This window comes from Gymnogyps californianus, unplaced genomic scaffold (assembly GCF_018139145.2).
Source record: "Gymnogyps californianus isolate 813 unplaced genomic scaffold, ASM1813914v2 HiC_scaffold_80, whole genome shotgun sequence".
In the NCBI taxonomy this organism is placed as follows: Eukaryota; Metazoa; Chordata; class Aves; order Accipitriformes; family Cathartidae; genus Gymnogyps; species Gymnogyps californianus.
Window position 1 is genome coordinate 129,476 of NW_026114473.1, and position 25,819 is coordinate 155,294.

The window sequence follows — 25,819 nt, forward strand, 5'->3', positions numbered from 1 at the left end:
AAATTAGATTATGAACATATTTGTCACATACAAAGCTACCAAGGTCTTAACTAATTGCTTGCTAGAAATTTGCAGTTGCAAGTACTAAAGCAAAAAGGGCATAATACTCTCCAGAAAAGAAAACTCAAGAATTTAAGTTTTGCAGTCCACATATAAGCCTTAAGAAAACATTTACCCTTTACACAATTTTTATTAGTCAAATGATTTTGAAGCCCTTGATTCTTCATTACATATGATATCAAGTGGCCAGACCTTAGAAGCCACCCTGGATTCCAGATCTGTGTTACAAATAATCACTATTAATGTTTTTGGTGCAAATCAGCACAAAGAATGTAGTTATGTATTACTGAAAGCACTATTGGAAGCAGAGAACCAAGACAAAGTAATAGAAACTCACAGAGTAAGAATTTGAACAGGCATCCTCATTTATATATTTAGATGGTTTAGTTTTCATTCACTTACACTGATCAGAGAAAATTAATGTTTTCATAATAATAAAAAAATGAAGAAAATTGAAACATTAAGGAGGAAGAGTTAAGTATCTACTTACAGATTTGTATTAAGTGAAAGCTCTGAGCTGTGACATTTCTCTAATTTGTTTTAGAGCAGCAAGCTCTTCAGGCCTTGGTAGCTCATATTTCTTTATTAGATTTTTCATGCCCACAGTAGCAACACAACAGCTTTAAGCAAATTAAATAATTTCTGCTCCACCCTGTGGATTACACAAGGTGCTATCAATCAGTATTATGTCTACTGTTGTTGCTTATCCCTTATACTTAAGCTTGGACCAGGAGTTTACCTTCCCTCCCTGTAGCAATGAGCACAGTACATATTTTTGAGCAGCTTCTACTAGAAATATTTCACCAAAAAAATCAGGACAGTATACAGAGAAAAAACAGAATTTAAGGAGTCTTAAATGAATTCCACACCTCTGTTAGATTTTGAATGCATTACATCTAATTTTTAAACAGACTTCAAGAAGCTACAAGGCAACATGCTACAAAACAGTTTTAATTAGAAAGCTTACCAAATAAAATCCTTGTATTTGTCAAAGCAAGAATTAGATGTCCAAAGTACTGACTTCTTCACTGCCTCCAAACTGCTTCATAAACAGAATCTCAGCTTAGAATACTTCCCATCCCGCATAACACTCAAACTTTAGAGAATCCGAGATTACATATGTAGAACAACTGTCATCTTACATCAGAGGATTAATTTTAAATAACATCAAGATACAGCAGAAGCTCAGTGCAAAGAACTGTACTGAAACAAGTTGTTAGCATCCAGATTCTAGATTTCCTCAAGGGAAATGATAACAATGCAGAGTTCACATTACCATGCTAACAAACACTAGAATACATGGATATTTTTTGCATTCAGCATTGTACCTCAGTCTTAAGGGGGGAAAGAAAAAGAGAGAGAGAACTATTAAAATCAACTTAGTCAAAAGACTGGATTTTTAATGCTATCGCTCTCCCATTTTAAATGTATGCATTCACTTAGAACGTTAGAAAACTGATTACTTACTGAAAATTTCATACCCCAGACTTTTTATTTAATTAAAAAACTTAATAATCAGAGTGCACTACATTCCCCATTGTTTTAGAAAAACCGTGCTAGCATTCTTGATATTGCAAAACTTAAAATTTTTTGAACCATCTTTATAGCTGCAAAAGAGAAGTGAGATATAAATCCTGGCAGGTCACTTAACATTAATCATTTCGCTTAGAAAAGTTACCCTCTGGTGGTAGAAATAGTTATGTGCAGGCTTTTGCCAGAAGCTGCACTTGGAAGTCACAGTGACTGAAAGGAAGTATTTCATCTTAAGACTTACACAATAGAAGCATCTAGTGCCCAAAATAGACTTCTCACTTTTGAACAGTTGTTAGCACTTAATTGACTACAACACATTCTGATAAGCATCAGGTCTTTTTCCTTTTATTTGTTTATATCAAAGCTAAATTTCGGTGTTTTCTCCCCCTGCTTCCACCTGCTAGGTGCTCCATTTTATTGCCCATGTTTTACTTACCTTATACTAGCCTTGAAGCGAAGAAAACTATTTGAAGCACATTTCTGCTCAAAGCTTCTGTTGTTTGGAAAAAAAGTTTTTTCCCTTTAGAGATGTTTTATCATTTCAAAATCCAATGTTTACTTACATTTCATGCCATCTAGTAGCTTGGCTATGTTCTGTTTTCTTCCAGCATAAGACTTTCTGATAAATAACTGTAAAGAGACATGAAAGAATAAATCTTAAGTTCTTAAAATAAAGTGTGATATAGTTATTTGTGGAAGCTACCACTAGTTAATAAAAAATGCATTATTTATCATTTACACCTGCTAAAGCTTTATGATTAGACTTAATAAAAACACTTGTTACATAAATGCTATAAACTGATTCAAAAAAATAATAAGCAAATCTCCTGTCACTTTCAGCATTCTTCTGTAACAATTTAACAAAAGCATTTCTTAACCATGTAAAGAACCAAAGTTCCTATGTTGCAAAATTAAATATTTTTAAATAAGCTTTGCTGAGTTAAGTGAACTTAGTTTTAAGATTGTATAAAATGTCACACTAAGATCACACTATTGCACAGTATAACTGCTGGAAAAGCAAATCCTACAAAAGAATAGTTTTCAGACAGATCAACAGACAGGAAAGCTTGTGAGATGGGACTACTTCTTTTGGTAGCTGCATGGTTTTGACTCTGCCGAAATCAAATCTTAAAAGCTTAAAAAGAAAGTTAACACAGCACACCAGGGGAACACCATTATGTGTGTTTTATTTAAACACATTATAGTGTTAAAGAAAAGGAACTTCACTTAAGCTGTAAGCCAGACAAATGAACCTATGGTACATGACCTCATCAGAGTAAAAACATCACAAATATGATGAGACAGATTTTACTTATTTCACTTTGAGCTTTAGCATCAAGTTTCTCATTTACACTTCTAAATCTTAAAACAAACAAAACAAAAAACAAGCAGAAAAAACACACACAACACCAGGGTAAAATGTGAGCAGCAATCTTCACAGAGTTCCACAATAAGCAACTAGTTTTACCCTTTCTTGGCAAAGCGTGTACTTATGGATAAATTACAAAAAATCAAGACTCCAAAGTATATCATTCTGTGTTAGCTTAAAATAGCCAATATATAGATGTACACAGCTATATCAGTTGCAGCTCCCAGTCTGAAGCATTGGCCACCACAAAGATAATTACTGTGAGCTGATAGCTGCTTTGTTAGTATCACTGCTCTTGTAGAGCTCAAATTTAAGCAAAAGTATTATTTAACCTATTGCTGGTAGCATAACTGAAGACTGATTTGGAGCCACCTATTCTCTAGAGCACAATGGCACTTGTTTTTTCTGAAGCTGTAACTTTTTCAAGACTGTCCTACACATTATTGACCTTGCAGGAGTAACAGATTTTCAAACCTTCCACATTCCATCCCACCCCTGTTCCATATCCACAGGTGCACACACCCACAGGCCCTTAAGATCTGAGCTGCAGCATTAGCTTCTCTCGCATCCAGCATCTCACAAACTCATTTGAAACAATGAGTGACTAGGTTATCGCAATTGTGTGGTATAGACAGGTGACAACAATTTAGTTTTTCATGAATATGAGAAGATGAAGTTTACATACCTTGATTCACACACTGTTTACAACTTATTCTAGCTCTTTTCATATGCCACAGTTCAGAAAAGCTTGCTTAAGTAGTATAGACTATAAATTCAGGAATGAGAGCAACAAGTTATAAGTACCCGAATGTTTTCATGCTATTCTGAGAGGACAGTGAACACAGAACAGGACATTCCCACACTGACTCAGTCTTTTAAGAAAAATGCTTTTTACTCCTTCCTAACAAGTAGCTACATCAGTTGCATTTCTGGAGGGGGAAAAAAAACCCCAAATAAAAAAACCAAAAAAACAACAACCCCCCACACACACACTTCAGCAATAATATCAAAAAGGCCTTTGCAAATACCAGTTGATAGACCACAGAAAGGCAAGAAGACTGATTTAAACCAGCACTTTCTCATTATCCCATGGAAATCAAAACAGCTATACCAGCCAAATACAGCAGTTACAGTTTCTGCATGTCTAGTTGCTGTCAGTTAAGAGCAATTCCATTTGACTCTGAAATTTTAAATATATTATTGTTAAAAAAGGATCTAAGTGACTCTTGTCACTTAGGTGTTTTGTACCCTCAGTTCCTACTGTTTTTCCAGTTTCTTCACTCTGATCTTCGAGAGAAGTCTAAAAAAATCTTATTCTGTTCTAATTAAGGTAAAGAAGTCAGTTTGGAAGAAGCAAAAAAATTTCAAAGAAATATGGAAACCAGACATCAACTAATCACATACCTCCTGCTTTCCAAAAAGGGAAAAAATACAACAACGCTTTGGTTTTGAAAAATACTGAAGAATGCACCAGACTGTGTTAACTATTGGTAAATACATACTTCCATCTAATACTTAAGAATGTCAAATAAATGTCAAATAAAGCAAATAAAGTGCTTAAAGCATACCTATAAAGAAAAAGAAAAGACCACCTTTCCAAATTAATTTCCCCTCCTGAAGCACTAGATAATAAGGCAGTGAGATCTATCAGAGCTATCTGTGAGGGAGTAAAGAGCAGATATGCATCTGCCAGAGCTACTCAACTGAGAAAGTAATCAGCTGCTTTCCTCACAACTTCATGATTCTCCAGCATTGGATAACAAGTCTATAAAATAAGTATTTATTGTGATAAATGACCGAGTCCCGAAATAATACGTTAACAGGAACTTGGTTTATTAGCGAATAAAGGCAAGCAAACAGCGCTGGGTGCGCGGGGAGCCTGGGCTCTACCAACACGCACACCTACAGACAGCAGCATATAGCGTTTATAGCCTATACTCTTACATATTTAACAGGGTGATGCGATATGCAAATTGTCCTTCGCTTCGTATTAAAATGAGTTTTGCAAGTCCCTTTCGCATGCGCACTGCCTCTTGGTGGTCTTGGGCGGGGGTCTTGGGATGAAGTAAGAGTCTTCCTCAGCGACCTTTATACAGATTTTTAAGGTTGAACTCTTCGCCTTCTTATCTCGTGCAGCGCGTGTCTTCTGTCATTCCTTCTGGTAATCAATCATCCCCCAACCGGTTTTAAGCTTGTACCACTTAGAAACTTACAACCCCATAGATAAAGGAACTTCTGCAGTTTGCGATTACACAATCTTCCCCCTCAGGGTCCGCAGTTGCATTAAAACAATGGTGCTTTCACTCAACTATGTCTTCATATCTACATGAACCAATCCTCCCTCTTCTATTCTGTTTTTACTCACACGAATCACATTCACATTTCTCACAATCCCCCATTTTCTTTTCGATTGCATTGATTTGTGTTTTGGTTTCTAATCTTGTTAATACCTGTTTTATTAGAATTAACTCTGGATCTTCCTTTGTTTTGACTATCATTAGGGAATGTGTTTTCCCTTTTCCTTCCTTGGGATCAATAGGCACAGCCAATATTTGTATTCTTTGTATAATTGAGTGTATTAATCTAATAAAACACGGTATTAAACACGGGATAATCAATAATCCGCCAAATATGCCCAAAACTATTATTCCAATCTTGGTGAGCCAATCATTGTTGAAGAGGTTTCCCCACATTCCTTCTAAATTTATCCTGTTCCATGTTTGAACTGGGACATGTGCAATTTTTTCATTTCCCTTATAAGTTCGTTTACAGCTTTCCTTTTATCATCAATTTCTAAACAGTAATTACTGAGGTTAAATTTTCCACACACACCTCTTTCCTGTGCTAACAAATAATCTAAAGCTAAGCGGTTTTGATATAAAGCGGTTCTCATTTTTGTATTTTGTTTTGCAATTAGTCCTAATGCATCTCCAGTCTTGTTTACAACTATTTTTACTACAGTTTGTAATTTTATAATTCTATTAAGCATATATATATTGGAGTTCTATAACCCCAAGACCCGTCTTCCGCCCATGTAGCAGGACCATAGTAGGCAATTATTCTTTCGGGTGGCCATTCATTGTCCGCCCAATTCCCTATTTGTAGATTTCTTTTTTTGCCGCCTTCTCCTTAACTCATCCGTTTCAGCGTACACTCGGACTCCCAATCGTTCTCTTCGGCTTATGGGTAACAGGAAAAAACTAGGTCTTATAGTTCCTAATACATATGATCCTGTCCAATTCTTTGGCAAATATGCATAAGCTAGTTTGCCACAAATCCAATAATGTCCTTCAGGGGTTGGCCAACCATTCGATATGTCTCGCCCACTAGTCCAATTCGTAAATTGATCATTTATTTTCAGTGGGCTTCCCCACTTATCTCAGTTATTCGTTGTTTCATTCCATAGGTAACCTCCTTCACATTCCAAGTGACCTACTTGTTTTCCTTTTTTTTTTTTTTTTAGGTTTTGCCAACAACTCCTTCCGATTATACTCGTTTGGAGTACCCATCGTTGTTTCCTGTTACCTGTTCCCGTTGTGTTCTATACTTGGGAATCATTTATGTTGCTCTCCATAGCTTCCCATGGCCATCGTTCACCTTGATTTGTTTCACCACAAACATAACAGTTAGTTACACTTAATGACTTCGCAATGTTTTCAGCAAGATTTACAAATAGATTTTTAGCTACTGTGGGGATTTCATATTTCATTCCTGTCTCCATTTCATGGTAGAATGAGTTAAATAATAATCTGTGTTGTACTGATTCTTTTGTCTTTTCTTTAATTTTAATTTTAATGACTACACCTGGATCTTCTCCAGGTCCATATATCTTAAGTCCAATTTTGGTTACCTGTTTCTGCTTCCAATCTTTCAAATTTATAAGGGTTAAATTTACCGGATTACAGGTACGAGTTGTGCAATTACTTCCTGTTTCTATCCTCGTTATTAAAGCTTTTAGATCCTTACGGTGATAATCATATCCCCAACCTGTAGTATCCCAACATACGCAAGACCAGTCCCTCCTTCCACATAGATGTGACGATTGGTACCTGGCTGTTTGACTTGGTATATAATCAGGATTTATTTGACATTGATGTGCACCTGGGCAAATATATTTTGGTTGATTACTGTAATATCGTCTCCATTCTAAACTTCCACAATTAGTATCTAGATCATCATCTATAACGTCACATGCATCAAAAACTATTGAAACCGGAGTACTTAAATCGGTTATAACTTCACTTGTTCCAATTAATCTACTTTCCTCTGAATTTGTTTTTATTTCTACCCAATATTGATAAGGGAGTTCTGTGGGATCATAGCATACAGTTCTATTTCCTTCGTTACATAGGGCATACTGGGTCGAATTATGAATACAGTTCCCATTTTTTTTTGCCTTTGCAGTCATAGATAGTGTGATAAACCAAGGTTTGGGAGCTTATTTTTCCCCTCCTAGTGGTCGTCACACATAGACTGCAGTTATCTGTCGTAGCCAAAGTTAAGGAGTTTACCCCAAGTATAATCAAAAGAGGTCCGGACAGGGCCATAGTATTCGGCAGTCACAGCCCAAAGGGGTTGCAGCCCTTGGCAGACTTCTACAGCCGCAATACTGGTTCCCACTCTGGTCTTGCCCTCTTTCCTTTTAGTATCGGGTGACTCCTTTAGATTACTTTGAGACCAAAGTTGGGGCTTCTCAAACCCTTTAGTCACTTGTATGCTATGTTCCAATAGTTAGTTTAATTTTTGATTTATAATTTAGAGATTGACCCTGCTCTTATTCTGTTATTTAATATTTTCGCTAGGCCCTCTTCCATGCAAATTCTTTAGCACACTTGGCCAAAACCCGATACCAATCGTTCTCAAATACTTCCCATGTTTCAGGTAAAAGCAATTCCCAGCCGCAAAACAGTTTAAGAATTTCGACTTGTCTTATTTGTTCCCTTGTAGGGAGTGAATTAGGGTTTCTGCACTTTTTGCAGTATGGTTGTTTGTTAAACGATACACAAGACCATTTTCGGTTACAATTCCAGCATCTACAGACTATCCAACATAGGTGACCCAAATCAAGGTGTTCAATGCATGGGATTTCAGGTGGGATTATTGATCTAGGAAATCCCAGGATTTCTTTTCTAAATCACAGGCCAAGGGAAAAATTTTTGGGACTCCCGTGATTTTATAACAGCCTGCTCCCCCTGTTAGTTGAGGTATTCTTTCTTCCCTCCAAGGAATAAAGTATACCTGTTTCACCTTACATCCCCGTGGTATTTGGAACCATGTATAAAGACTTTAACTTCAATTGACATAAATTAATCCAGACAGAGTTTGCCTGGTTTAAAGGAAGCTGTCCATAGGTCCAGTCTTCTTTTCGTTGTCCGGATCTTCAGGTTCGTCTTATGATTAGCTTAGTCTCTCCTGGCTCTGATGTTACCTTCCACTCCTTTATTGGACCCTTGACTCGCGATACGTGGGTCCACCCTTTTTCCGCAGTTCGGACAGCGGTATTTGTGGTTAACAAAACAAGATAAGGTCCCTCCCAAAGAGGGGATAAAGTTTCTTCTTTCCATGTTTTTATCAACACCCTGTCCCTAGGCTTCAACTGATGGATTGCAAATCCCAGGGGTGGTGTTTGAGCTAACATTCCTATTTTTCTTAATTTTTTCAACCTTTTTTCCCAAAATAATTATATATTTCTGAACATCATGATCTTCTACTATATTATTTCCAAGTGGCATCCCCTGAGAGTAGGGCATGCCATATAGCATTTCATAGGGTGATCCAGTCTCACTATGGGGTTTTGTTCTTATATTTAGAAGTGCCAATGATAGACATTTTGTCCAAGGCATCTGTGTTTCAATCATTAACTTGGCCAGTTGTTGTTTTATTGTTTGATTCATTCTCTCTACTTTTCCCGAGCTTTGTGGATGCCATGGGGTGTGGTATTCCCACCTGATACCTAAGGATTGACATAACAGCTTTATTATTTTAGAAGTAAAATGAGTGCCTTGGTCAGAATCAATGTACTGGATTATCTCATATCTAGGTATTAAGTGTTCTAATAAAATTTTCACTACCATTTGTGCTGTAGCTCGTGTCACAGGGTAGGCTTCTACCCATTGTGTTAAATGGTTTACTATTACCAATAGATATTTCAACCTTCTGACTTTAGGGAGTTTAGTAAAATCAACTTGTATTCTCTCAAAAGGTCTATAAGCTGTTCTTCTTCCCCCTGCTGCCACTTGTCGGAACACTTTCTTGTTTACTTTCTGACAAGTCAAGCAACCTTGTGTAATCTGTTTAGCTATTTCAAAGATTCCAATACAGCCAAATTGTTTAAGAAAATGATCACTTAATGCTCTTGTACCCCAATGTGTTTGTACATGTAAACGCTCCAAAATCTGTCTAGCATAAGCCTTTGGCAACATTTCTCTGCCATCGGGCAGTGTCTATTTTCCTTGTTCGAATTTTGCCCCTATTTTCTCAAGTCTGGTTATTTCCTCAGGGGTATACTTTTTTTCCCTTTCTCGTTCCTCCTTACTTGTATCTTTTTTTTGTTTTGTTTGTATTATATTAACCCGAACAATCGGAGCCCTTAAAGCTGCCTCCTGGGCTTCTTTATCTGCGAGATTGTTTCCCCTAGTCTGATAATCTAACCCTTTTTGATGTCCTCTTATATGTACTACTGCTATCTCTTTTGGTTCCCTTAACATTTTTAAAATTTTTATTATTAATTCTTGATGTATTAGATTCTTCCCTTGAGTATTAATTAGGCCTCTTTCTTCCCATATTTTTCCAAAAGTGTGGACCACTCCAAATGCATATTTAGAGTCCGTGAATATTGTTCCGCTTTTTCCCTTTAATAATTCTAAAGCTCTGTATAGAGCATATAACTCACAAGCTTGAGCTGACCATGCTGGACTTAAAGGTCCTGATTCCACAATCTCTAAATCTTTATTTATTATTGCATACCCTGATTTTCTTTTCCCTTCAACTATTCGGGAAGATCCATCTACAAACAATTTTTCTCCTTTTCTTAGTTCAGTTTCCTTTAAATCCGGTCTCACTTTAGTTTGAACTTCGATTACTTCTAAGCAATCATGTTGTAACTTTTCTGACGGTTCTCCGAACAAAAATTGTGCTGGACTTTGAGCAGAAGTAACTTTTAGCTCTAAATCTGGAGAGTTAATCAATATGGTCTCATACTTTAAAATTCTGCTATCTGTTAGCCATTTTTCAGCTTTTTGTTGGAGAACTCCCCTAACATTGTGTGAGGTAAATACCTTCAAAGGGGCGCTAAAAGTAATTTTCCTAGCTTCTTCTATTAATAGTGCTGTAGCAACCAAGGCCTGGAGACAAGCAGGCCATCCTCTACTTACTGGATCAAGTAATTTAGACAAGTATCCTACAGGCTTTTTAATCCCTGCCCAGTCTTGAGTGAGAACTCCATATGCTGTTTGATTGGATGTATTTACAAATAGATAAAAAGGTTTTTCCAACTCTGGAAGGCTCAACACAGGTGCTTCCACAAGTGTCCTTTTAATTTCTTCAAACTTTTTCTCATCTTCCACATACCACTTAAACTGGTTATTAGTCAATTTCTCATATAGAAATTTTACCTTTTCACTATAGCCTTCAAGCCATGGTCTGCAATACCCTAATAATCCCAATACTTGTCTTATTTCCTTTTTAGTTTTTGGGGGTCTCAGGGCTAAAATCCCAGATATTCTGTCAGGGTCTCATTTCTTTTTTTCCTTTACTTAACCAATGCCCTAAATATCTCACTTCTTGTTCTGTAAATTGCAATTTTGACCGGGACACCTTTAAACCCTTTTCTCCCAGGAAATTTAATAGTTCAATAGTAGCCTTTTGGGTTTCTTCCTCAGTTTCCCCTGCTATCAATAGGTCATCTACATATTGTAATAACTTTACCTCCCTGGGTATAGTGAAATCTTGTAAAATTGTTTCTAATGTTTGTCCAAACAGATTAGGTGATTCTGTAAACCCCTGTGGTAGCACGGTCCACCTCAATTGTTGTTTTCTCCCCTGGGGTTGTTGATGATCCCAGTGAGGATCCACGTTTGGCCATTTCTGGTCCGCCGGGGGTCCTGCCTGATTCTGTCTTTCCCAAATTCTCATTCCAGCCTGTCTGATCATTCCTTTTTCCTCAGTAGTAAATAAAATCCCTAAAATGGACTGCATTTCTTCCCAGGTATAGGTATTAGGACTTAGGAATTGATCTAGTTTTTCGGCCACTCCTAGAGGATCATCTAATAAAGTCCCCATTTCCTTTTTGAAGTTTCTCATATCTGTAGTACTTAGTGGTACAGCTACAAATCCAATGCCTCCCTGATTTCCTCCAAGGGGTACTTCCCTTAGGGGGTATAAAACAGTTCCTTCAGGAGCAGCAGTTCTACTTCGTATACATGCAGCTGGTGGCAGATCCGATCTGGGAGCTGTCGGCGCCAGAGGAGGGGGCGGCACCATCACTGGGTGCGGAGCTGCCGGGGGTGGATTATACGGTGGTGGTATGTTATCTAGCGGCTCCCATTCATCATTATTTTTTCCTTTTTCTTTCTCTTTTTCTTCCTCCTCAGGCTTTTCATCTGCCTTTAATGCAAGTATCGAGGCGGGAAAAGGACGTGAAGTCCTAATCCATAATCCTGCATAATCACTTTCCTCTTGACTAAAAGGTTCCTTTATATTAACATATATATTTAAGGCTTGGCAGACCCAGTCCTCAAAAGATCCAAAAACAGGCCAAAAAACATGTGGTTTTAAAGGCTCCTTCAGCCACTCTACCATACAATATTGAACCATTTTTAATTTACTTTTTCCTTTTCTGGGGCCCCTATTATTCCAATTTCTAATCATTATCCCGAATGGACTTTCTAGTGGTATGTCTGGTAATTTGCTCCCTTTCTTCTGGTCCTGAGTCTTAGATTTTATTTGGCCCATCTAGGAATTTTACCGTGGCAATTCCTACAGCCCTTGGTTACCTTAACAAGAGTGTCTTGCAGGGGGCTTAGGACCTATCACCCACCCACGAATCCTATAGGAATCGCTTCGGTCCTTCACCGGCCAAGTCCCTCGCGGGAGATTGGAACCACGGTTAGAAGACCTCTGCACTCGCTTCGGAACTACGTTCCATCTCAATCACACTCTTCACACACAGGCAACCGAATCCCACCCAACTGAACGGTATACGCCTTTAATACTCACGACTCCGTTGTCTTCGTTCGGGTCTTCGCGCGCAGAATTACGGGCAAAATCAACTGCCGCAACCGGCAAGGGAGCTCCAAAAATCGAATTCTTTGCTTGCCTCTATTCAGGTTCAGGATGGCGTTGGTCCCGACCCGACCCGAACAGGAGCCACCAAACGGTGGGGCGCCCCTCCTAGATCAAGTCAGAATTCAGGAACCAAGACCATCCCGGACGAGCCCCCAAATTGTGATAAATGACCGAGTCCCGAAATAATACGTTAACAGGAACTTGGTTTATTAGCGAATAAAGGCAAGCAAACAGCGCTGGGTGCACGGGGAGCCTGGGCTCTACCAACACGCACACCTACAGACAGCAGCATATAGCGTTTATAGCCTATACTCTTACATATTTAACAGGGTGATGCGATATGCAAATTGTCCTTCGCTTCGTATTAAAATGAGTTTTGCAAGTCCCTTTCGCATGCGCACTGCCTCTTGGTGGTCTTGGGCGGGGGTCTTGGGATGAAGTAAGAGTCTTCCTCAGCGACCTTTATACAGATTTTTAAGGTTGAACTCTTCGCCTTCTTATCTCGTGCAGCGCGTGTCTTCTGTCATTCCTTCTGGTAATCAATCATCCCCCAACCGGTTTTAAGCTTGTACCACTTAGAAACTTACAACCCCATAGATAAAGGAACTTCTGCAGTTTGCGATTACACAATCTTCCCCCTCAGGGTCCGCAGTTGCATTAAAACAATGGTGCTTTCACTCAACTATGTCTTCATATCTACATGAACCAATCCTCCCTCTTCTATTCTGTTTTTACTCACACGAATCACATTCACATTTCTCACATTATGAATGGAAGTAGCTGTTCCTGGATCCTCTGCTTCACGAGTTCAGAACACACAATTCAGAAGTGTTTTGTGAAGCAAAAGTAGCAGGCCTTCTTAGTCCAAAAATAACCTAAAATGCTTAAAGACCACAACAAAACAGATTTCCTTTCAGATATTTGCCTATTTATCACTTCAGAATCTAGATCTTTTCATAGCACAGACACAAAAGGAAATCAAGTTTTCTAATACAACCCATGAGGTTTGTATTACATTAGCGTATAAAGTATGTAGCATATAAAACAATATTACCTTCAGATCAATTAGAAACCCCTCAAATGGCCCGTATGAATTGTGCACAATAAGATGCAAGTTCAGTTGCCGAATAAGTAGTAGTTCGTATACCAATATCTGTTCAAGAAATTTTTTCCTGCCCGAGAGGGCTTTCTTGAGAGTTACCAGCAAACTGCATATTAAATTCATCTACTTTACATGCCAAAAAGCACACATTAGCCTTGAGGAGGGCAGGAAAAAAAACAAAATAAAAAAAACAACAAAGAATTGATAACTGCAGCATCCATCTTGTTATCAAAAATTCTGTTCAGAAAATGTATGACTTCAAAACACCATGTTTAGAACACAATAAACTCTTCCAAATGGAAATGGAAAGTGACCATACTTGTCTTTACTTGTATTTAAACTCTCAGATTTCCTTTCTCATTTCTTCAAGCTTTTATAAGTATAAAGAATTTACCTCTAATGTTCTGCTCCATACAATAACTCAAGATGTGTTGATAACTCACATTATTATCCAAGGATGATACTCCATCATTGACTTACTAAGATAAAAGCATTTGAAATACATACAACCTGTTCCCTAAATAAAATATATTAAAAAAAAAAGGGGAGGAGGGAAAAGTAAGTACAGAAGTAAAAAAGGATTAAGAAAATCATAAAACAGAACAAGCAAGTTCAAATATACACTAACGACATACAAGATACACTAAGGCTACAAACACAAGCACACACTGCCATGTCATTAAGTACTTCAAAGTCTTAATACATTTATTCCTGTAAGAACCTCACAAAAACGGCACTTCGTTTATCTTGTCCTCCTCCATGTTTAGACATATATTTAGGAAGACGACGTACAAAAAGATTAAGATTATGTCCATGAGAAAAATCTGACGTTTAAATGAAATTTAAGAACCAAAGACTGAAAAAAATATCTTGAAAGTTTTGACTAGTCCTATCCAAAGACTTTTTAATCAGCATATTTCCCAGCGTGTTTAACATTCGCACTTCTCTCTGTATCTGAAAATATTTCAGTCTGCCAATGCCAAATTTCCAAGCTGATCTGAACCCCATCAACATGAAACCAGCTATACTCCAAAAACATTACTTGAGGAGTCTGATCCAGTATGCATACTCTAAGGTGGCTACTTCTCAAATATAATGTCAGTCTCTATACAGCATGTAATGGAAGCCTACTGCTATGTTTCAAAAAGATGTTCAGAAGACATGCTGTGGTGGGTTGACCCCGGCCGGATGCCAGGTGCCCACCAAAGCCGCTCTGTCACTCCCCCTCCTCAACTGGACAGGGGAGAGAAAATAAAACGAAAGGCTCATAGGTCGAGATAAGGACAGGGAGATCACTCACCAATTACCGTCACGGGCAAAACAGACTCGACTTGGGGAAAAATTAGTTTAATTTATTGCTAGTCAAATCAGAGCAGGATAATGAGAAATAAAACCAAAGCTTAAAACACCTTCCTCCCACCCCTCCCTTCTTCCCAGGCTTAACTTTACTCCTTATTTTCTCTACCTCCTCCCCCCCCCGAGCAGCGCAGGGGGACAGGGAATGGGGGTTTGGGTCAGTTCATCACACGTTGTCTCTGCCGCTCCTTCCTCCTCACGGGGAGGAGGACTCACACTCTTCCCCTGCTCCAGCGTGGGGTCCCTCCCATGGGAGACAGTCCTTCACGAACTTCTCCAACATGAGTCCTTCCCATGGGCTGCAGTTCTTCACAAACTGCTCCAGCATGGGTCCCATCCACAGGGTGCAGTCCTTCAGGAACAGACTGCTCCAGCATGGGTCCCCCGCGGGGTCACAAGTCCTGCCAGCAAACCTGCTCCAGCCTGGGCTCCTCTCTCCATGGGGCCACGGGTCCGCAGGTCCTGCCAGGAGCCTGCTCCAGCGCGGGCTTCCCACAGGGTCACAGCGTCCTTCGGGCATCCCCCTGCTCCGGCGTGGGGTCCTCCATGGGCTGCAGGTGGATATCTGCTCCACCGTGGACCTCCATGGGCTGCAGGGGGACAGCCTGCCTCACCATGGTCTTCACCACAGGCTGCAGGGGAATCTCTGCTCTGGCGCCTGGAGCACCTCCTCCCCCTCCTTCTTCACTGACCTTGGTGTCTTGCGGAGTTGTTCCTCTCACATCTTCTCGCTCCGCTCTCTCTGGCTGCAACTGCCACTCCCCTGTAACTTCTTTTGCCTTTCTTAAATATGTTATCACAGAGGCACTACCACTGTCGCTGATTGGCTCGGCCTTGGCTAGCGGCGGGTCCGTCTTGGAACCCGCTGGCATTAACTTTATCGGACATAGGGGCAGCTTCTGGCAGCTTCTCACAGAAGCCACCCCTGTAGCCCCCCCGCCACCAAAACCTTGCCACGCAAACCCAATACACTGCTCCAGCATGGGTCCTTCCCACGGGCTACAGTTCTTCACGAACTGCTCCAGCATGGGTCCCTTCCGTGGGGTGCAGTCCTTCAGGAACAGACTGCTCCAGTGTGGGTCCCCCATGGGGCCACAAGTCCTGCCAGCAAACCGGCTCCAGCGTGGGCTCCTTTCTCTCCACGGGTCCACAGGTCCTGCCAGGAGCCTGCTCCAGTGCGGGCTCTGATCACTCCAGTGCTGAGTGATCTCCCTGTCCTTATGTCAACCCACAAGCCTTTCATTAGATTTTCTCTCCCCTGTCCAGCTTAGGAGGGGAGTGATAGAGTGGCTTTGGTGGGCACCTGGCATCCAGCCAGGGGTCAACCCACCACACACAGTTCTTAATGACTAGTTGACAAGCGAAACAATTTGATTCCCTGCTTCAGTCGTAAGTATCTACTCTCTCTCTTGAAATGCACTATTCTGCCTTCAAAAAGAGTCAGTTAAGAGTTCTTCTTTTTCTTGTAGGTTAGTTTACTGCCAGTATAGGTGCTTGAACCAGCTTACTTTGAGGTCAGACAAGCACCAGTGCTGATGCAAGAGAAGCTACTGGAAAAGGCAGCCCAAATATGGAACTGACTCCTTCAGCAACAATGAGATTGTTTATTATAACATCAATCCATACATCTTTAGGTTCATTTCTACTCTTTGCTTAGGGAAGAGAGAAGAAAGAGGTTAAAACTCATCCCTGCAAGCCTAACAGCCACAAGTAACAGATGAAGTTGAGAAATCATTCTCTGCTTTTAAAACTGTTGCACTGCCCAGAAGACAGGAGAGAAAAAGCAGTCTAAAACACAATCTGCAACACTGGAGGATGAAAAACTTAAAGAATGTCTGTGCTTTCAGAAATAAGACAAACAAGTAGCAAGCAAAGGAACAAGAGATACAGAGGGGACAAAGCTTGTAGTTTTGTTAGTCATCATGATGCAGAAGCTTCTCATTGTAAGCACATCAAAATCATACTTGAAGAAGCAGCAATATCTCAAACGACCACCTCTTGACAGAAGTGTCTGAAGCATCGTTAAGGGAAGCATGTTTCTCTCAGAAGGCAGAGTCAGGAGAAGGAAGAGGGGAAAATCTTGAGAAAAAAATCTTGTTGTTTACTACAACAGATCTAGGCATTGCAAGCTTCAAGACAGCACAGAAGTCCAGTAACCTTTTTTCATAGTATTTGCATACTGTCAGCTCCTCATGCAGGTTAAGAAGGAAATGGTCCACCTGGTGAATCTTTGGGAAACAAAGTTGATTTTGACTCAAGAGTTGCACACAGGCACTACCTGTCCACCTTGGGGTCATCTTTCTTCCTCACCTTTGGCTCGTGCTCAGAGGTGCAAGGAGATGCACCCCTGCTGGGCAGCACAGAGAGGCTATCACCCTGACTCCAGTGAGGCCAGCAGGAGTGGTAGACTCTCAGCTCAGCGCCCCCTCCCCTCCCCCACCTTTCCGTCCATCACCGCTTTGCCATGGAACTTGCGATTGACGTCAGCCCAGCAGAACGCCAGCTCCTCCTTGCTGTGGAGGACCCAGTACCGGTGCTGCTGTGATACATAGCAATCCCCAACATTGCCAACAGCCTGTGCCCCCATCCCTTACATGCTTTATGACCTCCTCATGCCCAAGCAGACACACCGCGTGTGCCATGCCGCCATGCCACTCCACACCCACTACAGCTCCCAGCATGCACCGCACTTCCCGCTCTCCTCTGTGAGCCCAGTGGATGCCCCAGCATGCACTGTGCCGCACCTGCCAACCTAGCCCCCGTGGCGCTGCCACGTGATCATGCTGACCTGCCTTTCCCACCAGGCCATGCTTCCTCATGGGAGGAGTGGGGTATGTCAGAAGTTGTAGTTACTAGCGAAGGCGCGTGAGGCAGTGATGGCTATATGGCGCTCCTGCTTTTGCTGGGTGGGTGGTTGGTGTGGTGGTTAGGTGGGCAGGTGTAGGCCGTTGTTGGAATCTGACAGTGTGTCTGTGAATTGGGGGTGGGGGTGTGTGACTCGATGAAAACCATTAGCTGGGTCTGTGTGGTTTTTGTGGAGGCAATTAGAAGATGATTAATTAGACAGAGTTTGACTTGGATTTATTGCTCTGAGCAGAATTTTGGCCATAGGAGTCAAAACAGCCGTTTGCTGCAGATATCATTGAAGGGCAGACATGCCCCAGCTTTCTTGGTTGTTGCAGCTAAGGAGGAAGGGTTGCAGGCTCTTGGTGCTGTCTCACTGGAGAATGCAGTGGCGAAGGGAAGTCTGGAGGGGTGGATGGTGTGAACACTGGGTTGCTAGGAGCCCTGTGTAATATGGGATTTCCCATGTGACAGCTTAAATTCCTGGATCTGTAAATCATAGCTTAAGGGATGTTATTCTTTTCTGTATTTCCACACTTGTGACCAAGAGCTTGAATTAACAGCTTATTTTGACAACTTTATTTCTCTGACTGCAGTGCAAAGGTCAAGGTGTCTAACAAAAAAATGGTTATGCTTGAGCCTGGACAGATCAGGGAGGCCAGCTCCGTATCAGATGTGAATGTCTAAATGGCTGCTCTTCCACAAGGGTGAAAGGAAGATGCTCTAAGCTTGTGTTCCTTGTCCTCCAATTTCTGTCAGTGACCTGGTCTACCAGCAAGGAACCTGTGAATTGGTTATTACTCCCAGCCTTGAACTCCTGATAGTGCTGTACTGGATTTCTTTGCTTGAGTGAATGGAAAATACAACTGCAATTATCTGATCCAGTCAGGGAGCTGACTAAGGGCCTGGAAAAGGGGTTCTGGATAAAGAGGACAATGAGACTTTCATGTATTTTTACAATAAAATCTGACAGCTTTGTGCTCCAGGAATTTGGAAATTTTGTCTTGGCTCTGATAATGGATGCTGAATATAATAACTATTCAAAAAAAACATTGAAAATATCAGTTTAGGAGACAAGAAAGGTTCTGGCTATCATTCAGAGGTAAAATGCTAGTACAGGCTAGTCCTAAATGTGCCATATGATCCACAGACAAAAACTGGATGATCCAAGGGTAATTACATTTGATCCAGCTACCCTTGCAAGCTGAAGACCATTTGAATATATGCACACATTGGCAGAAGATTCTCAACTATATTATAAGTGATAGTGAGACATTGTTCTTTCAAAACTGAAGCAAGACTTTATTCACTAATACTTATTTTATTTTGTGAGGCAGTGCATGTATGTGTTCCAAAAAGCTGAAGATTTGAGGGTTGTCAGCTATGTAAAATATCTAAAATACCTACCCTAAAAACTTTCAATGCACATTTTCTGCAGCAAAGCTGCAGAATGAAAAAGTGAAATCAAAAGAAGGGAAGAGAAAACAAAAAATAGTACAAAGTAATAGTAATATGTATGCTGAAAAGGACAGAGAGATGATAAGGAAAAAAAAGGCTTAAGATGTGAAGAAATAGTACTTCAGCCTTTTCACAGTATTTTTTATATATATGTTGAAAGGTAATGGGAGAAAAGAGGAGACATGGGAAAAAAACAACCAACAGAGAACAGAGCCAAATACATGAGAATAACTAGATTCAGATACTTCTTGTAGTTAGGGACACTGCTTTTAGTTGCAGAACACCACCATTAATCTGTTTATTGGATCTTTTCATGGAATAAAATACTAGCTTTTATGAGTAAGGAAATCAGGATCTGGCCTAGAGTGAGCATGTCATGGAATATTTTAAGTTATAGGAAACTTGGGAAAGGAAAACTATTTTTTTTCTTGTGAACATTCATGTAGCAAGAGGGTTTGTTGCCCTGCATGAAAGCTATGTCTGACATGGAAAGCTAGAAGCCATGAAATATAGTGCTGGCAAAGGCAAAATGTCTACTTCAATTTCATTGTGTCAACTGCCCTTAACTGTCTTCTATGGACTGTCACGAAAATTTCGCAACTGGCACATGCCGACTGAGGAGAGAGGCTAGGACACAAAGTATAGAATTACAAGAGTAATTCTTTTATTCTTGTGCATGAGGTGTCCCATTCAAATTGGGGCACACCAAATAATGCAGTTTTACATATGGTTCTTATACCTTTCAAGCGTTCAGGTACAACATGTTTTGACCAATCACTACTTAACACACACATGCTACTGTTTTGGAAAGCAACTATAATTCTATGGCGTCATCATCCATCTGCTTCTTTCTTGATCTAGACGTCCCTGGCATCTGTCTTGCTACAGTTACTTATCTATGATGCCAGCTAATGGGAGGGTTTCACAGAAGTGTTGGAGGGGCTAGGATGCTGACATTATCTCGGTAGTCCAGGGGTATCTTTTATTCTTCAGGGTGGGGGCTGTCCTTCTCCTTGCAATGAGCTGGGGTCCTTTAGTCATGCTTACTTAACCATGACTATGCAGTATACAATGTAAACTATATATATATATCTTAAGAAAGTTCATACAATTTCATACTATAAAGACTAATTGGTACAATAGTTAGGGAATGAGATTTTTCCTAATAGGACCACCATGGCCTATTGTCTTCAGCAGATCCACAATCCCATTGAAGTTACTAAGGTTTTAGCTTATCATAATCCTATTAGGATCAGTCTTACATTTACATTTTTGCTACGATAATGCATAGTTGTAAAAATGCAACTGTTACGACCCAGACCGGACAGCCCAGAGGGTCGTAGAGGTTCTGGGATCCCCCCGGGCTAAATTAAGGTGAAACGACACCAAACGATCACTTTGAATGCTTTATTTGAACAATCCAAACTGTGGAAGGCGTAACGGTGGGCAGCGTGGGTTGCAGCAAAATGTTCACAAGAAGAGAGAAAAGAGAGGAAGAAGGAAAAAAAAAGAAAGAGGGGGGAAAGAAAAGAGATAGTCACCACCCTTGGATCCCGCGGCGTCGGCGACGAGCGCGGCAATCCTCCGGTGATGGGCGCGCGCACAATCTGGCTCTTTGCAGTTGTGTCTTTTATAGTCTACATCTCCGACCACAGTCACGCCTCCTGAAGACTTATATGGGTTCATTCCAGACAGTTCTCAACATATACAGTAGTGTTCCAGAGGGTTCTTTATCTACTGAGCATGTGCGGCTTATTGGGGTGGTGGTCTTAGGGACTTGCTAAGGAGCTACAAGCCCCCTCCTCAGATAAGCTTTGTGTGGCCTCTGGCCATATGTGGTGGGTTCCCAGGCTGGTTCTGCCAGAACACAGGACTGCACACCCTCCGCCATGCCCCCTGTGTCCATGCCAGCCAACTTCTTGCTAATGGCCCTCCCTCTTTGTTATGCAGACTGTACCTTGGTTGCTACAATGTTTGAGACATTGACAGACATTAACTCTTCCAGTCCCTCACAGCAACTTCCTGGTTTTTTAAGCTCCTTAAAAATATCATGAAGAGTGCTGACATCAAAAGGAAATTGTCTTGCTTCCAATACATAGCAGTTCAGTTTTCATCTATGGTAGCTATGACATCATGTAATTTATCAAATAATAATAGAAAAAAGAAAGCAGGAAATTGTTTGTGTTATACCAAATGAAATAAATCTTGGTGAATTTTCACAGAAATATGTGAGAAGAAATGGTCCTCTAGGGGTTCTTCTAGTATGTGCTCCTATGTAATGTCAGGATTCATTTCATTATTGTTAAATCATATCCCATAAGTTGATGTATAGTCTCCATGAATAACTCTGTAAAGGTGATTTAACAACTTATTGTGGTAGCTTGTCCCATTGCTTCACCCATCATATGGTTCTCTCCAATATTTTGCATAATTTCCCTGTTATTGCTTTCATTTTTTATAATTATTCAGCTTCCTCTAAATAGCCAGGCCAATGGCATTGATATCTAGTTACAGACAATTAAGTTTCTATGCAGAGTCTTTTTTCTAGACAGCACATACCTAGATTTCAGAACTTTCTTTTCTCTGATCTTATTTTGCAAACCTTTTGCCACTCTTATTTCTTTCAATTTTTTCATTAGTGTTTAAAAGAGAAAGTTTAAAAAATTGCTAGAGTTTTGACAACACATTCTGATCCTGCTACAGATAGATAGGATGATCCTGAGCTGCAGATTAGAAATTAAAAATTACACTCTCCATGCATGGAATATCTAAAAGAACCTGGTCAGAGAGTATTGGACTGACAGGTGCACAAGAAGTTGGGAGGGGACACAGCCAGGACAGCTGAGCTGGGAGTGAGTGAGCAGCTGTATGGGACTTCACTGCCTACCAGGGTTAACCCACAAAAAAGCTGCAGCCCGTGGAGAGCCCACACTGGAGCAGGCTCCTGGCAGGAATTGTGATCCGTGGAATGGACCCATGCTGGAGCAGTTCGTGAAGAACTGCAGCCCATGGGAAGGACCCACGTTGGAGAAGTTCGTGAAGGACTGTCTCCCGTGGGAGGGACCCCACGCTGGAGCAGAGGAAAAGTGTGAGGAAGAAGGAGCATTGGAGACAAAGTGTTATGAACTGACCTCAACCCCCATTCTCCATCCTCCACTGAGCTGCTCAGTGGGGAGGAGGTAGAAGAGGCAGGAGTGAAGCTGAGCCTGGGAAGAAGGGGAGGGTGGGGAGAAGATGTTTTTAGTTTAGTTTTTTGTTTCTCACTACACTATTTTTTAATTGGCAATAAATTAAAGTCATATTCTCCAAGTCAAGTCTGTTTTGCCCATGACAGTAATTGGTGAGTGACCTTCCTGTCCTTATCTCGACCCATGAGCTTTTTCATCTTATTTTCTCTCCCATGTCCAGCTGAGGAGGGGGAGTGAGTGAGCTGCTTGGTGGGCACCTGGCAGTCAGCCAAGGTCAACCTACCACAATCCTTTCTTGTGGGTCAACCCTGGTAAGCAGCTAAGCACCACATTTCCCCCAGTGGGATGGGGAAGAGAATTGGAAGGGTAAAAGTGAGAAAACTCGTGGGTTGAGATAAAGACAGTTTAATAGGGAAAGCAAAAGCTGTGCATACAAGCAAAGCAAAATAAGGAATTAATTCACTATTTCCCATGGGCAGGCAGGTGTTCAGCCATCTCCAGGAAAGCAGGGCTCCATCACGCATAACGGTTACTCGGGAAGACAAAACGCCATCACTCCAAACGTCCCCCTCTTCCTTCTTCTTCCCCCATCTTTATATGCTGAGCCTGATGTCATATGGTCTGGAATATCCCTTTGGGCAGTTGGGGTCAGCTGTCCCAGCTGTGTCCCCTCCCAACTTCTTGTGCACCCCCAGCCTACTCGCTGGTGGGGTGGTGTGAGAAGCAGAAAAGGCCTTGACCCTTGCTGAGACCCTTGCACTGCTCAGCAATAATGAAAACATCTCTGTATTATCAACACTGTTTTGGTCACAAATCCAAAACACAGCCCCATACAAGCTACTATGAAGAAAATTAACTCTATCCCAGCCAAAACCAGTACAAGCTTCCTTCAGGGCATATTCGCTTGCTCCATTGTGGGGTCCTCCGTGGGCTGTAGGGTAGATATCTGCTCTGGTGTGGTCCTCCATGGGCTGCAGGGGGACAGCCTGCTTCACCATGGTCTTCTCCACAGGCTGCAGGGGAATCTCTGCTCCAGTGCCTGGAGCACCTCCTGCCCCTCCTTCTTCACTGACCTTGGTGTCTGCAGGGTTGCTTCTCTCACATGTTCTCACTCTCTCACAGCTGCTGCACAGTATTTTTTACCCTTTCTTAAATATGTTATCACAGAGGTGCCACCAGCGTTGGTGATTGGCTCAGCTTTGGCCAGCAGTGGTTTTGTCTTGGAGCTGGCTGGAACTGGCTCTGATATATCCTCACAGAAGCCAGCTCTGCAGCCTCCTCTGCTACCAAAATCTTGCCATGTAAACCAAATACATTTTACCCCTTGTCTCTGTGAAACATATATTTAAGAATTATCATTAAAATATGCATTCATCACACAATTTTCACTTACTTACATAAAAAAAAAAGAATTCCCCACACCAAAGTCATCATCCACCAACAAAGGTGGACAATTTGCACACACTCCACCCCTTGTCCCTTCACCACATTACAACAAAAATTCCCCAGATATTCCACTTTCTGGCAATGTCCAGTCCAAGTTTTGCCTGTTACCTCTACCAATTACTGTCCTTATCTTGAATTCCTTGAGCCCCATGTTGGGACCAAAAATTTTGCAGAATAGCAGTACTCTCAACTTCTTTTTCAGTTTGATCCATGACAGCCTACAGGTTCATACTTACTACTATGCGATTCTTCAATAGTATCTTACTCCCCCAAAATAATCATTACATAGAAAATCAAGTTATGAAAGCAGCATAGCCACTCTGCTTTGGCAACCAAATTCTAAATATTCCTGCACATGTATTTGAAGTGTGTGAAATAAGTAGATGCTTCACGTTAAACATGTAGATATTTGCAGGGTCAGTAGTTAAAATGGTTTCTCATGCTCTGAAATGTGGAAGGTGCTTTTCCTAAACTACATAGGAAATATTTTTAGTGTCTGCATCATCAGAATCTATCGCTTCTTTGCATTAAAATACAGCAGTTGAACATCATTAATTTGAAATCAGTTGGTAGAACAAAATACAGTCTGATTTTTCAAGAACCGTAGATAACCAGATATCAAAGATACCAAAATAAGTATACTTTTTTGTGTATGTGCATCTAATCATAGCAGTTCCATGAGCAAATTAGGAATTTATATTTTTTATATTTAAATAATCAATCAATTTATTGAGGGAGCATATGTCATCTCACATCATCATTGTTTGTATAAAAGTGATTATAATAATAGGAATGACCATTTCTGAAAAGGAAAAGAAGGTTAAAGCAGATTTTTTAAAAAATGTCCATTGACTTTATGTTTTTCACTTTTCAGAGTCTGTACTTGAAAGGGGTATGGGAATAATTTTTAGGGATACCCAACAACCACATCATATATTGACTTTAGCTGGCATTGTGTGTTATTAATGATTCTAATGATTAGGCTGAAAGTGGTGACAGGGGAATTTAGATAACACACTTGCATGTGTTATCACACTTGCATGCAAATCATGGAGGCTTGGCTGAAGTACAAAGCCATGTGCAGAACCAAGAATTTCCAGTTTTTAGTTCTGTGCTTTGACTATAGCACTCTTTACAACCTGTTTATCTCCAACACAATTTTAATATATTATCTCTTAATTCAAGTAGTTAATAAAAAGTAGAAATGCTGCAGTCTGATTTTTGTGCAAGTAACAAAATCTACTAAGAATTATATTGAATGCACTAATAAAGTGCAGAGTAGGTATAAACTAGTTTGGTACATAAATCAGAAAGATACTACAACAACTGAAAGTTGTTTCAGAAACTGAAATCTAAAGCTGTAAAACAGCATCTTAATTATGAAATGCAGAACTGTTTATTGGGCAAAGTATAGAAATACAGTGTGAATTTTCATAAGTAGCTGTATTAGTTATTAATTAGTTGACCTATCCAATCAAGTGCAATAGTTCATAGTCTATGTTTTATTCTGGTTTTAGGCATCATATGTTGGAATATTTGTTCAGAATTATGCAAGCATTGAAATAACTTGTATGTTAATAACTTATATGCTTGTATCAACATGTGCAACAGAGGTATTCCTCCTGATGTAGTATCTGAGCAGAGCCTGAGTGCTCTGTAAGGACAAAGTTTCTCCCATATCCATTTGTTGTAAGGTAAGAGTTTCCTTGAGAATAGTTTTGATGAGAAGTGTGTGATGGGAGGTAAAAGATTTGAAGCTTGCATGGGGAGAGCAATGTGGTTTGATGATAGGGGAGGCTCATAAATGTGGATACCACCTGCTGAGCAAATAAATTTATTTATTATAGTATGTAGCATTGTGACCGGTACCCTCTGCTCCAAACCCCTGGTAATGTGGTTAGCATAACTAATGCCATTTTATAAGGCAGGCAGCCATTCTCTGTGACCGAGTGGGTCACGTATTCATTCCCTTTCCCTTATTATCAGGCCCTGAAGGTCCTGTGAACCAAGTAGACAAACCAAACAGATTTCTTCTTTCCCTCCCTACCAGGTTCAAGATTCCTGGGCACCAGGCTGATTACTCCCTTCCTTGCTGGCCTTGAAGGTCCCAGGCACCTGGCCAGCCAGGTGTTGTTGATGACCTCATCACAGAACAGGGAAGCATAACAGCACACACAG

The 25,819-nt window shown here is 40.7% G+C and overlaps 1 pseudogene; it reads right to left on the reverse strand.

Annotated features, from left to right (window-relative positions):
- Positions 1–546: 546 nt before the first annotated feature.
- Positions 547–17,292, reverse strand: LOC127029120 (cyclin-H-like; annotated as a pseudogene).
- Positions 17,293–25,819: the final 8,527 nt, after the last annotated feature.